Raw genomic sequence first — 14,253 nt, forward strand, 5'->3', positions numbered from 1 at the left:
CGCACCAGGACCAAGGTAGTAACAGAAGAAATCAACGCTATTGGTCATCTGAGATCCGACGGTTGTTGGGTACCGCATCTAATAACATTCTTTTACGGGTAGCATAAAATAAAGCATGAAATCTCGCACATGCCTTTAGGTTGTCGACAATCGCTTCATTTGGACTGGTTTCTGGGTGGATGGAGACTCGAAGTTCGATGTATCCTCCATCAGCGTCGTCAACTCTAAGCCCATTCGTGTTGCAGACGAGACAAAAGAAGGCAAACGCGAGAAGTAGACCCCCGAACATGACAATGGGCTCCCTCTGTAACGGAATCAAGAAAACATAAGAAAATGATTTCACCATGCGTTTACCAACAGTTTTCACCGTAGTCCTTAAGCCCCATCTTCTGCGCGCTAATCCCACAGCTGCAGTTTTATCCGTAATGACTGTTGCGATAAAGTAACTCTTAGTGCTTGGTGCATGTTGGACAAAAATTAACTCAAAATGATTATTAGGCCCCAAAACAGAATCCGTCAATGAATGAGCTCGACGAAATTGCACAATTTCGAGATGTACTAATTTTGCGAAAATGTTATTTAATAAGGAAATGGTAAGAGTACCGTCAATTGTAGAAATGATGACGCTTGGTATCCGGCACCAACGTTTTATTTTACAAATTTTGTGTTTTCCACTGAAAAACAAACTTGACTGTAGGCAGCGTTGTGAGCACCGTGAACGTCGCTACATTGAATGAATCAACGCTGCGCCTTCCTGCAGTTTACACGCTCCAATCCGGCCAACTAGAACCGCTTGAATCTTACCAACATCGTCTTGTAACTTCGCGGAGTTGAAAAAAAAAAAAAGGCTTCCGATGGGGGCGGAATGCGAAAACACCCGTGTGCTTAGATTTAGGTGCACGTTAAAGAACCCCAGGTAGTCGAAATTTCCGGAGTCCTCCACTACGGCGTGCCTCATAATCAGAAAGTGGTTTTGGCACGTAAAACCCCATAATTTAATTTAAAAAAAAATGGAAGGTGCTGCGTGAGTACAGAAAGTTAGAGAACACGTGGGCAGTGTGCGCGATAAAAGAAGATACGGGATTTCTATGAATGATCATCCATTATCATGGAATGAAAACAAGAACCAAATGATGAAACAGGCTTTGAGGCAATACTGAAAGTGAAACGCTTATTTGACGTGTGCAAAAACAACCGTTTTTTCTAAATGCAAAAGTACATTAGCGAAAATTAAGTAATATATCAGCAAGAGAATAAAAGACACACAAGTGAAAATGACTAGCAATAAAGTAAGAATAGAAACATCAATTAGAAAATTTGTGCGAATGAACAGTTTGTCTTGTTCAAACACATGCCAACTTGATAACAGAAAGCCGGAAATGACGACCACTTAGAAGAGAGGGAGGGAAGATGTCACTACGACACAAAATATACGAAGCTACGAATTAAAGAATGAAAATAACCTAAACAATAATAAATCCAGAAAATTCCTGAAATAAAGCGTGCGTTATATGCACAAATAGGTGCTGGTTGCGGCAGAAATGAACGTGCAAAGGTGTGCGCTGCCAGCACTCGACGCACTTTGTCCACATTGCAGATCACTTTCAAGGTATGGGCGCCCAAGCGGTGTACGCAGCGTTTGAGGATTTGGGTAATTGCTAGGGCGCACATATTTTAATTTACGAATTGTAGCCGCTAAGTTGGCAAGGCGTATCCTCTTGGAGCAAATTCTCAGGATCGCACGAGTTTCAAGGTAATAATTTTCCAAGTGTGCGACGGAATAAATCGAAGTTCCGTTACTTTTGTGCTTCAATGTATAAGAAAACGTTTTCTCAAAGACGTTATTGGAAAAACAGTGCGTGTTTATCCCAAGTGTGATGGCACATATCTCTATCCCGGTGCCAGCCTCAGCATTTGCTCCAAAGCGATATGCCTTACAAACTAACTACAACTAGAATATTGCATTATGTTCTATAAATTGATTAAAGTAATTAAAGTGATTAAAGTAATGAACGTTATTTGCGATATGTTGTAATTATTGCATTACGTATGTTATTCTTCCTCGAACTAAGTCTAACTTCATCGAGTAAAACCGTTGCGAAGGAAATTGAACGCGCATTACAACGAGGGAGGGCGTCTGTCAGAAGGCCACCACCTCAGTTACACTTTTGTGTAGCAGCAGCCTCGCCGCCTCCCGTGCAGAAACTGTGGGTTCCGTTCTCAATGGATGTGTTTTTAGGCGCAGGCGTAGATGCCGCAATCTATGAAATCGGCGAAATTATGTTTGGCGCTGCGAGGGAAGCGAGCGCCACAAGAGGAAGGCGCCTCTCGATGCAGAAGATAATCGGCGCGTTCGTACCCTTTTGGTCTCAGCTTCCAGGCAGCAGAGCTCGCTGCGCATATACGTAGCGTCCAAACCATTGCGCTTAACCCACGCTCACCAAATGAGACGACACTTGTTGCGTCAATTCTTCGTTTTTCAAGCATCAGACCATATTCACGCTTACAAAGCGAGTTCCCGGGAGACTTCCGGTTAAGCGCTCCGCTAGAACACGTTATAATAGCCTATATATTTATAGGGCCCTCCGCGTGGCACCAGTTTTGTTGGGGAATTGGAGTGTTGCACAAGTAAATTGTAATGAGTGCAACAAAAAAAAAGCCATACATGAGTTCGAAGCCATGGAGCACGTTCCTTATACCTGAAAAAATCAAGAATATGTGCCTAAAGTATACTCTGCTACAAAGAATCTATATTTTCTTGGTTTACTGGACTGTAAAAATGGCTGATCGGAAGTTAACTGCAATCACGAACGCGTTACCACCACATTGCAGATGCAAAATTTGGAGGGCGCTCTGCGCCTTCAAGATTGGAACGCGATAGCATTATCGCACCCCGTTCGCACCGCGCACGCAAACGATCTACGCGAGGAAACGCCACGATTGGCACGGAGAGCCGGGCCGCGATGCGCCACGAAGGCGGACGCTATCATGGGGCGAGTGGCGCGCCACGCGTCGGGGCAGCACCGTACATTGAGAGGAGGGGCTTTCTTTGTTTGGCGCAAGAAGGCTCTGCATGTGTGCAGAGCACAGAAGAAATGTAGCGGAAACGTACTTCGCTACTCGTGTAACTGCGACTTCTGTAATTTACATGCTCATAATTACCTATATACACCGCAGTTTACCTTTCTACAGCACGTTTCTAAGGCAACACCGCATTCACTAGAAGCGCTTTTGTCCCTCTTTGAGCTACCGAACTCGAGGCTGTGTGGTAACGTCTCCGTCTCACACTCCGGAGACCCTGGTTTGATTCCCAAACAGCCAATCTTGCAAGTTGCTTTTTTTATTATTTATGGAGTGCCTTCCCAGATTTAACGCTCACGGCCAACGCGACGACGCTGACACTGAAGCCGACGACACCGGCTTTTCTGCGACACGAGCTCCTTAACGCTGTCGCGTAAAAAGGTGTTGCCCAAACCGCACCTCACCAAATCAACGACCTAATACACCGCATCGCCACTCGCCGCAGGGGAATGCGAGAGACCGACGCCTGCGCCTCACAGAAGCCTACCTCATTACTAGGATTGTCTACACATACCCTTATTACCACCTCCGCTGCAAAGACGAAGAGGCGGAAAATAGCGCCATCCGCTGGTCGTACAACGCGACCGTGGGACTGCACGAGTCTGCCAGCAGACAGCATCTCCTCCAGCTTGTAGTAAAAACAACCTCACAGAGCTCAACCTCAACAACCTCACAGGCACACAAGACACTACAGATACACCGTCTTTCTCATGCGAAATAGGGTCGTTAAATTATTAACCGTCTTAACATCAATGCTACAGGTGACATCTACCCCACTGGTCCTCTGCCGACTGGAGTGTGCAGTCAGCTCGTCATCAAACCCATGGCCAAGAATATGCTGCCGGGCCCCCACGATAGGCGCCGCCAACTGAAAGCACAAGACAGACGTCACCTACTCCGCTGACGAACATGCCACATACGTGGACGAGGCCAAATGCGACTCTAGCACATACGTAGCCTGCGTAGCAACGCCAACCACCACTCTCATCAGCGCCGCTACAGTGAGCACACACTCCCGCATCGCTGCCGAAGTGGGCGCGATCCCGCAAGGCATTGCGGATCCTGCTTATATACCACCGCGACGCCGCGAGTTGGAGCCCCCTTTCTCCTCTGTCGTGACGTCATGGTGTTAGCCTTGAAGGCGACGCCGCGAGCGACGGCGCGAGTTGACGCCCCGTTTCTCCTTTGTCGTGACGTCATGGTGTCACGTGGTATTGAAGGCGACAACGCCGCGCCTGAGGAGCTGTGTTGAGCTCTAGTAATATGCTTCGCATAAAACAACTTGCAAGATGGGCTGGATGGGAATCGAACCAGGGTCTCCGGAGTGTGAGACGGAGACGCTACCACTGAGCCACGAGTTCGATGCTTCAAAGCGGTACAAAACCGCCTCTGGTGAATGCGGTGTTGCATTAGAAACGAGCTGTTTCTAAGGCTCAGGCGTGCGTCGCTTGCTCAGGCGCACATTTCGTTGCCGCGCCGAACACTGCGTTGCTCGACGCTCACCGCGTCCGATGCGGGGCGCGTAGTCGCCGCGCCGTAGTCCATTGTCTTACACCCCTGGGCGGCTCGACGGGAACGCTGTCGCGTTCCACTCTTGAAGGCGAATTTACGCGTCCCGCAATTTTTATATGGATGAAGTAGACTCAGCGCAAGGTGCGAGTTACTCACAGGCGTCCCTTCTCTCTAGAGGAGGTCGCCTGTTCGCTCGCCTTGCACCCCTCGTATCTCGCCAGTTCAAGCCCGGTAGTCAGATGAGAAGATCGCGTTTGGTTCATTCACCCGAAGAGCAGGCTGCGGTTGAGAAACGGCAGCGGGAGCGAGCCGCGCACCGCGCGTTCGGCAGAAGTGCTGGCTGCGTTTCTTGAACTTTCCCAGGAACTCGCTCGAGAAAGGGAGGGGCTATTTTTTAAATGCTAGAGTACCGCAAACGTTAATTCCGATTGCCATACATCTACAAGTTAGCGGCAGCGCCTTCTGTATCCCCTAAAGGCTGCAAGGAAATCTTACAAGCGCATTATAGAAACATTCGTAAGCGTATGTGTTAGATATTTTCCGGTTATTCTATTCACAAACCCAAATCATACCGAAAGAGCGCTACTTTGTAGTTTGTAAATTACTACATAGGCTCAAAACGATGCTGCGAGCGTCCGCGACTGCATGTGCCGCGCGCAATCACGTTGAAACTTCACTCCATGCAGCTGAGGCTTGACGACGACGTTGCGTAAGGAAGTAACGCGGGACCGCAGTTGGTTCAGATTAACCTGAAGCAGTCACAATTTGCGTCACTGCTTAAAGGAGACGGAAGGCACTAAAGATCGATAACGGCTTATGATGATTGGAATGTAATCGGCACACCTGTCGCTGCCATCTGCAGTAGTATGCTTGCGTTATCAATGCACCTTGCGCCGCCATCCGCACCAGTTCGCGATGCCGCAGCGCTGTCGTTTGTACTGGACGAATCAAGTTTCTTAACACTCCTAATGAGACAGGGTTACGTAGAGATGAGCAATTCCCACAATGCTTACGCATGCTTGCAGAACTCCTAGAAGAGTTATTGCATGGATTTGTATTGCGATAGCAATAATATGGACATTCCAAGCGAATTTCCATCATCGGCGTTGGTTTGGGCGTCACCATCGCCGTGAGGTTCCAGCCGGTATGTGCGAGTGATGGCGCGCAAGCGGAGCCAACGATAGCAGCTCGGTCTCGCCCGCGCAAAAGAGACGAAAGCAAGGAGGAAGCGTGCCATCTTCCGTCGTGCGTAAGTAACCCAAGGTTACGAGGCACACGGGGAAAGGGAGGGATGTGAGGCGACGCTCTATGCCGGCACCAACCACGCATTTGGCGGCTGCGCACTGTCGCGCGGCGGTATGCTGGGAGCAATCTGCGCGGGGGGCCGAGTGTAGACGCGTCAGAGGCTCGGAGCTTTGTGCGTGCTCTGTGTTCTCGGAGCTCACTTTGCGTGGAAACGATAAAAAGCACGAATGTCACTTCGCTCGCTGCTGCTGCTGCTGCTGCTGCTGCTGCTGCTGCTGCTGCTGCTGCCACGTTTCACCACATCAGTGTTCTTACAGCGAGTTTCCGCGGTTTGAAAGTGAAATGTTTTCATGTTGGCTTGTGCGCGGGTGACACCATGCTTGTTAGCTTAGTTAGTGGGCCTAAGCTTGGAAGTTATAGGGACGATAAAACAAATATAGTTACTTCGCATAACAGTTCATTATTTGCTATCGCAATCGATGCACCGCCTTTGGGAAGAAACTGCAAATTTTTTTTTTTAATGCAGAAGCATTTATGTGCCTACCCTACGGGGAAACCTCTCCATCCTTCTGTCTTTCGTGTAAGGTGAATCACTATAATGAAATCAATGCGTAAAACATAAAGAAAACTTAAGCTATGGTGAGTTTCGCACCAGTGACCTAAGCCGCAGCAGCTGACTGTCTCACCCACTGGGTAAAAGCATTTTTACCCTTATTTCCAGCTTGACTACAAGCCTGCATAGGTGTTTGTGATCACAGATCACATTTTTTAAAGTGTGGTAAAATATCCAACACAGACATCACATTCATCGCACACAATCGTCTTGTACACATCACGTACTTCCACAACCATCCCCCAAAAATATGCGCAGTTCGGCCTTTAACATCACCGCGCCTATGTGCTAACAGACTACGCTAGTTTGTGTGCAGTCCGAGAAAACATAACGTCCACCGGTTCAAAATCGGGTTCAGGCGGTAAAAAACAAATGTCATGTGGATTGAGGGGTAGGTCTCTCTTTAAAATTCTCTGTAACATATCACGAGGGATTGTGTCAATATTACAATCACTGAAACACGTTAAATAGTTTCAGCTTTCTTGCACAAGAAACCACCTGCTTCCCCAAGGCACATATATCCTTCTTTCTTCTTACCACGCTTTAAAGAAGAAACTTTAGCACGGGCCCAGCTCCAACATGGCCTATTCAAACGCATGTAAAACGGAAAAACGTTTTTCTGAGATACCCTCAGCATCAATTTTAAAAAAATTTCTTGAATTTGAGGTATAAATTTAAATTCTACTGTGTAGTGGAAGCAGAATTTCGATATAGGGCCTGAAATTTGCTAAAAGGATTTTAGAAAATTGCAAAGTTCAAAAAAAGAAGGAAGCACAAGTTTGCAAATTAATAGCCCTGCATCCAGAACGGATGTAGCGGTTCTGTGAACAGCCTCCAGTAGATCTCTGAAAGCGCCGAAATTTCATTTGTCATTTTATATTTTACGTAAGCTTGTCACTTTCTTTACAAGGGTTCTGAAAAAGCTGTACTGTCATGTTAAGTTTTTGGAGATTCATGCGCAGCATATCAATTTGCCTGTTTTAGATGTACCATTAGATGTAATTTACATAATTGTGACATCATTATTCGTTGCTGAGTTACTGAGTTGTAAACTTGACAGTTTTGTATTCTGAAAATTTTCAAATTTTGTCAATTTTGATCAGAAATGTACAACCTAAATAAAAAAACTGAAACCAAAAGTCACTAGATTTTATGTTTTTCTTTTGAATTCAACAAACTTCGCCAAATTTGGTGCATTGGTTGCCGAGAAAAACAAATTCTCCTTTTACATGTATTTAGATATGAGCATCCGAGCTAAAGCTTCCTCTTAACAGGCAAGATTCCCGTCTAAAGGTGGAAGAATATCGTTTTACAGGACAATTCCAACATAATTTTCAACAAAACAACGCACACGGGGCTGATGTTCTCACAGTACGGATCATGCATTGTACCGTAAAGAAAATCACGGGACTATGCTGTCGGCCGCCTCTTCTTTGCTAACCTAGTCTGTCACTTGAATTATGCCTTTGAACCAATATTGCTTGCGACTTGGCCGTAGACCCCGTACATTGAGCGGTTCTCGCGTAATGGTGCAGGTAAAGTGGTGCAATCATACCCATTTTATTCGAGAGCCAGCAGTAAAGCAATTAACGTGGCTCTACCCTGCAGTGAGAAAGCCGGAGTGTTATTTGTCACTAACCTGACTCCGAAGCGGCGACGATTATGCCGACTTGATTTCAGGGACATAATTTTTCACCCTTGGCGCCAGCAACGCGATGTCACTGACGCTTCAGGCGTTTAATCTTGTGTTCGGTTCTGTCCTCCGTCGACTTCGGAATGTTCGTTCTGCGATGCTTCCCGCCTGCCCTGGTGCCCCCGGTAGTGTCTGCTTTCTCTCCTGCGCTAGTCGCCTCAGTACTGTCGTTCATGTCTTCCCCTTCACTTGTTTGGCTTAATAGCGGTGGCTCCGGCGTACAGCCTGTTTCGGCCCGCTCCTCAGCCGCCTTCCTCAACACGTGGCTGCCAAGCATTGTCCGCCCAGCTTTCTCGGTGCCCGTCAAGAAACGGCTTTGGGGGAACGCCAAGGAACGCGTTTCTTGGTGTTGCTGTTCGGAGCAGACTTCTCAGCTTCCTCCGCATCGATTATATTCTCTTGGGCGTCATCTGTGGGAAGGAGCGTTTCGCTTACTAGGGAGTAACTAGTTGCACACTCTTGGCTTTCATATCCGAAAAACCGGCACACCCCACAGCGTGGCGCCTGGCAGTCATGTCATATGTGTCCTTGCCTGCGGCACCTCAACCGCAGGGGCGACCGACACGGGGTCACATGAAGGACAGTGCCACTTCCAAACTTGAAGAGATGCGGCAGCATATCAATCTCAGCGTCTTAAGTCTCCTTCGCACCACCCCGCTGTGGACGTCGCATCTTGAAATCCAGCGACGGACCAGTTGTCTTTCAAGCCGATATGATCTTCTTGCCTGATTGCCATGCAAGAAATGCATGCTGAATGGTCTCGCCCGAATACAATGTAGGCAGCAAAATATAATCCAACGGTGCAGAAGAGAACCTGTCACCGCGGCCAGCACACGGTGCACGCCCGGTGAGCCATAACACGTCCGCTCGCCTCGAAAGCTGAAGGCGGAATAACATGTGCTAAAGAACCACGCTTGCAGAAATGAATACTCTGAACCGTACGAATATGTTCAACTGGCGATACGAAAATTTGGAGGACGCTTAAGCTTCGCCTCTAAGAGTTGAACACCCCCCGCCCCTCCCATAGCATCCAAAGATCGCCTACTGCTTCTCACACATCCCAGTATCTGCAGCTTATGTAACCGTAATGCTTACCGGTAAACGCTGGCGGCGAATGCTATGCACGAATGCGAGCTTTCTGGTATACTCCGTTTTATACATCAGGTGCAACGCTGTGCAATCTACGCAAAGAGTGCGGCCACCTAAATGTATCACTCCACGCGTTTCCGGCTATGCTTCCCTGCGCGCCAGCGATGTTTGGTCGCGCGAGCATGCTCGTGAGGCGGCCGCGGTGGGCGGTATTTAGAAAAATACCGAAAATTAAATTGATTTAAAACAACGTGTGAGCCGCCGTATAAGTACATGAATTGCTCCTGAGGGTAAATTCCTTCTTTTTTTACTCAGAACGAAGCCTACATACAGAAAATTTTCGGTAAGAACGCGTCAAGAAACAGCAAACTATTTCTATGTGCGAACGCAGCCGCTGAAAAAAGTATCTTTAGCTTCCAGGGCGTTGCACCTGATCTGATGTATGAAACGGAGTGTCGAATGGCGATGCGATAAGGTGCCTCGATGTCAGCGTCGCCTCCCGCCGTACAGGGTGGCGACACGTTTTTACCACGCCCGCGCCTCGCCGCGGTCATATTGTGTCGGAGCGGTTGACACGGACGCACGTATGCGCGCCTGGAGTTGTCGCGTTGTGTAGTGCTTGCAGTTTCGACGAGGCCGCTGTCATATTTGGTGGGGTGACTTGTACGGTTTGGTATGTGCAGTGAAACGTGTGTCACAGTTTCACTGCAGCAAAGTCTACGATGCCAGGCTACAGCATACCTTTGTGCAGAACCGCTACAGAGAAGGGTCATAGGTGGCTTCGCTTTCGCCTTGATTCATAATGCAGAAAGAAGTGGGAAATTCAAGTGAAACGCGACTGCTGGAAACCGGCGGAATATTCAAGAATTTGCGAGATAAGTCTCTTGCTTTCTATTTATGTGTTCAATTTGCAGTTTAAGCAGCCGTCATGCTTACATTTAATTTTATCTTGAAGTTAGGCAACAATACCACCTAAGCGGCATAAAAAGGGGTTGCAGTTTGCCTCTCGTATCCACAGTGCAATCCTTCCGTACCTACAGTCTCATGACTCAAACGTTCAAAACACTTTTTCTTTCATGCAGCTTCACTTTGACGACGACCAGTTCGAGGCGAGGCGGCAAGATGGTCGTCGGCTTCTTAAATCAAGCACTCTGCCTACACACTTCGACTTCAGGCTTAGGTGCTATAGGGCCAGAGGCCCTTTTTTGTTTAAAGTTTAAAGTGACGCGTCTAGCATCTGACAGTCTGTTTTTTGGTCTTGCACAGCGGCACCCAGGCAGCGAAAGAAGCCAGCATCTCGTCTTCCCTTGGCTGGTGTTAAAATTCAAGGGAATGAAACCACATCACCACTTCACTGAACAGAAGAACCAGATGCTCCGATGCTTTCTACGGACAGCAGCGAAGAAGAGTCCTCCTCCCAAGAAAATCTGCACGAGCACTGCAGCTTTGGAACAAATATCTCCTTTATGAAACTTCATAAACTGTCTTGAAGTTGTACATAGAACAGCTGCGAGTAGTTCCAAATTTGAATATTGCGCATCTGTCGAATGGACATTTCACAAAAATGAAAGTAGGAATCACAGTGCAGTTTTTCCGAGAAGTCTGGAAAGCTACCATTGGAAGCAGAAACTACTACTTGGTTTTCCGAGCTCATATTTAAATGGTACACACTGATGACACCTCGCCAGCCAGTTGTCGGTTTGAATTTTACAAATAAGAGTAAAGATGAAGAAAACATTGAAATACTTCAAGTAACGGTAAGTATAATGGAAGGTTTAGGAATTGGGGTCTAGAAAGTGTGGAGGCCATGTCAAGCAGTCTTAATAACGGCAACAGCAGTGGTGCTGAAACTCCACTTTGTCCTACAGCAGTTTTTCTTTTTTTTTTACAGACAGTTTGGCACAGGACTGCCTAGAAAACTTATTTACAATAGTAAGAACGGTTTCGCCGGCGCCCAGTGCATACTAATTGAAAAATGCTGTAAAAATAGTGTCGGTCAGCCAGCTTCAGAAAGTTTCACATAATTTAAACCATGAAGTTGACGATAGCACCTACTTGGTAGACTTCTTTGCTGAAGCAATCAAGGAGGTACAAAGGCAAATAGCAGAGCCAGTAGCGAGTCATTGCATTGGTTAACTAGAACCTTTGACTGAAGCTGAAAGCGACTTCGTGGCCCAATTGGCAGGCTTTTTAGTTCGTCATTTTGTAAAGGCTCCAAAGGCTTGCCGTTCTTCTTTGGAAATCCTCACAACTGCTGACATTTCTGAGGAGCATGCTCTTGTTAGGATGAGAGAGTGCGTGAAAGATAGCAACAACCTTGTATACGTGAGCCATGTTGTGTTAAACTTCGTGTCGTCATGTGATACTGTGTTCAAAACTTTTGCGAAGAAAAAAACACTTGCCGTCTAACACAGCCAATGAACTCAATATGAAGGCTGCTTGAGCACAACGTTTCATCATCATCGGTTGTATGCGCTGAACATCCAAATGTGATGAAAAAGCTCCCGGTGAGTTTTGTGACGGTGAGGCTCCGCATTTCTTTGCACTGGCGGAGCCAACGAAATAGCAATGAGGAGAAATAGCAAGAAATAGCAATTTGCCTTAACGCCATACGCGTTAAGGCAAATTTCAAATGAGAGCACATTCTAGGATGGCTTTGATGAAACATTTGGTGATGATGCAAGAAAAGCCATCTCTATGGCCAACTTGTAAAGCCGTCTTGTAGCATTGTGGACATCAGAAAAATTCCGACTTTGCGAAATTTAGTGACGAACGCACAACTTCTACCATGCGCCTCGGTGGTAGCACCACGCGCCTCCTGTTGGGTCGTCCCTTCACCGGCCGCAATGTGACTTATCTCTGAGGGCTCATCCACTTCGCGTCTCGCAACACTGAAGGATAAGCCGTCAATGTGCTGGTAAGGATAAGGAGCCAAGAGTTATGGGGGATATCATAGCTGATAATTATTTATCATCATCAGCAGCAGTCTGGTTACGCCCACTGCAGCGCAAAGGCCTCTCCCATGCTTATCCAACTACCTCGGTCATGTACTAATTGTGGCCATGTCGTCCCTGCAAACTTCTTAATCTCACCCGCCCACCTAACTTTCTGCCCGCCCCCTGCTACGATTCCTTTCCCTTGGGATTCAGTCCGTAACCCTTAATGACCATCGGTTATCTTCCCTCCTCATTACATGTCCTGCCTATGCCTATTTCTTTTACTTGATTTCAACTAAGATGTCATTTCAACTAAGATGACGCGGATTGATAAGGTGTTAAAATGCGTTTAAGGGGTTATATTGAGCAGAGGAATTTTGACAAGGTCGATAAGGACCGATAGCCATTGATAAAGGTCAGAGCCAATCCGAGATTGTTAGATAATGGCATATCAGGATTGATAAATGTTTATAGGGGTCGGATCAACGTTGATAAGAATAATAATTTCACCAAACTGCGTGGAGATGGCCACGTGGCACAACTCTCACGCATACCTATACAACTCCAGTGGAGATAAGTCGTCTATTATTTTAGTCATGCCATTGGCAAGAAGGGTTCACGCTATGGTAAATAAAAAGTGTGTGAAGTGATGCTCGTAATCTACTCAGGCATCTTCAGGGAACATGCTTCATAACCACGGTCTGCCTTCACTAAGACCGCTAATTCTGCAGTATCTTTTTTTTTTCAATCAATACATGGATGGTAAGTTGAAATGCAGAAAGCCTCTAACCAAATCCTACCGCACAACGGTATTTACGCACCTATACATTTCGCGCGCCCTAAAGAATGAGTATGCACTGCTGCTATATTCCCACAGCTTGCAAGCGTTATACTAACGAACCTAATTGGAATCGTAGCAAAATCAGCAGCCATAGAATAAGCGTGCCTATTACTACTATCCTACATTCTGAAAACTCTTGTACTGTTTACATACAACAAAAATTAAGAAATACGCCGCATTTAATTACTTCTCGCTCTTAATATAAACATCATTTCTTTACAAACTGTTAAAATTTGCCAGTAGTGGTCACACGGAACAAGTACCAGTTACTGGGTAAAATAAAACAGTTCAATCACTTGTCACTGATATTTTCTATTAAAAATATAATTGTGACTGCTATTATATCTGTATATTTACGTATGGTAGAGTTCCGTCAACTCAGCAAGCTGGGTTGACGGAACCAAGATTGATGGTGCAAAGTGGCTCACCGATTTCGTGACAGGCAAGGAACTCGAAGATGCTTAAGAAACTGGCGTCGCCTGGTGCAGTGTGCGCAATTCCGCCCCCGCTGAATTGACGACCCTCGCTGGCGTTCGGACGGAGGAGGTTGTGGCAGCCTTGGTAAGCCTACAGCTGTGGTCTGTTCGGGTTCTGCGTAAGAATGGCATTTCAATTTCTGTGAAGCATAGACACGGGTATACAGTTGAGGCCACCACGCAAAAAACAAACATATAAATATAAATAGCACAAAGCTCGAACGCCAGTTCGAAATGAAGGTACGCAAGCCATCCAGAGCGGTGACGACCGCGTGAAAGAATGAAGAAAACACAGCACAGGCTAACCTGGCTACCTCAGAAAGGCCCAGCTGAAGAATATGGTTCCTGAAGGGAAGGACGAACAAGAAACGAAAAGTGCGAAAATTCAGTAGTACTTAGCGCAAACGAGGAGCCCTGAAGTAGAAAGAACGCCGGCAGATTTAAGAAGCCTTTGTCCTTGGCAATCACGGAACGTTCGATGCGACCGGGCGCGTGGTCATCGTGCAGCAATAAAGGCTCATAATTGTGTTAAAAAAGTGCCACATACCCACTGCAGGCACTAAGCAAAGATTTAAGTCGTGTTACATGATGACAAATAAATATTAAAGTAAAAAAAATGTCCTAAATCAAGGAGATGCATGGTCAGCCTTGAAGAGATAGAAGAAATAAATACACATATAAAAAGTGTGAAGCTGATTCAACGTCCAGTAGAATTCGATGAAAGACATCATCTTCCTGCCCGAGTTGAGAAATACAATACGGCTTAT

At 46.6% G+C, this 14,253-nt stretch overlaps 1 long non-coding RNA gene across 1 annotated transcript; it reads right to left on the bottom strand.

Annotated features, from left to right (window-relative positions):
• Nucleotides 1-137: 137 nt before the first annotated feature.
• Nucleotides 138-14,001, bottom strand: LOC139061296 (uncharacterized). The gene is made up of 3 exons (XR_011515345.1): nt 13,882-14,001; nt 13,439-13,601; nt 138-304 (listed from the first exon to the last, which is right to left on the bottom strand). It is a non-coding gene; the product is annotated as an uncharacterized lncRNA (long non-coding RNA).
• Between the last annotated feature and the right edge of the window lie 252 nt (nt 14,002-14,253).

This window comes from Dermacentor albipictus, chromosome 6 (genome assembly GCF_038994185.2).
Source record: "Dermacentor albipictus isolate Rhodes 1998 colony chromosome 6, USDA_Dalb.pri_finalv2, whole genome shotgun sequence".
Taxonomy (NCBI): domain Eukaryota; kingdom Metazoa; phylum Arthropoda; class Arachnida; order Ixodida; family Ixodidae; genus Dermacentor; species Dermacentor albipictus.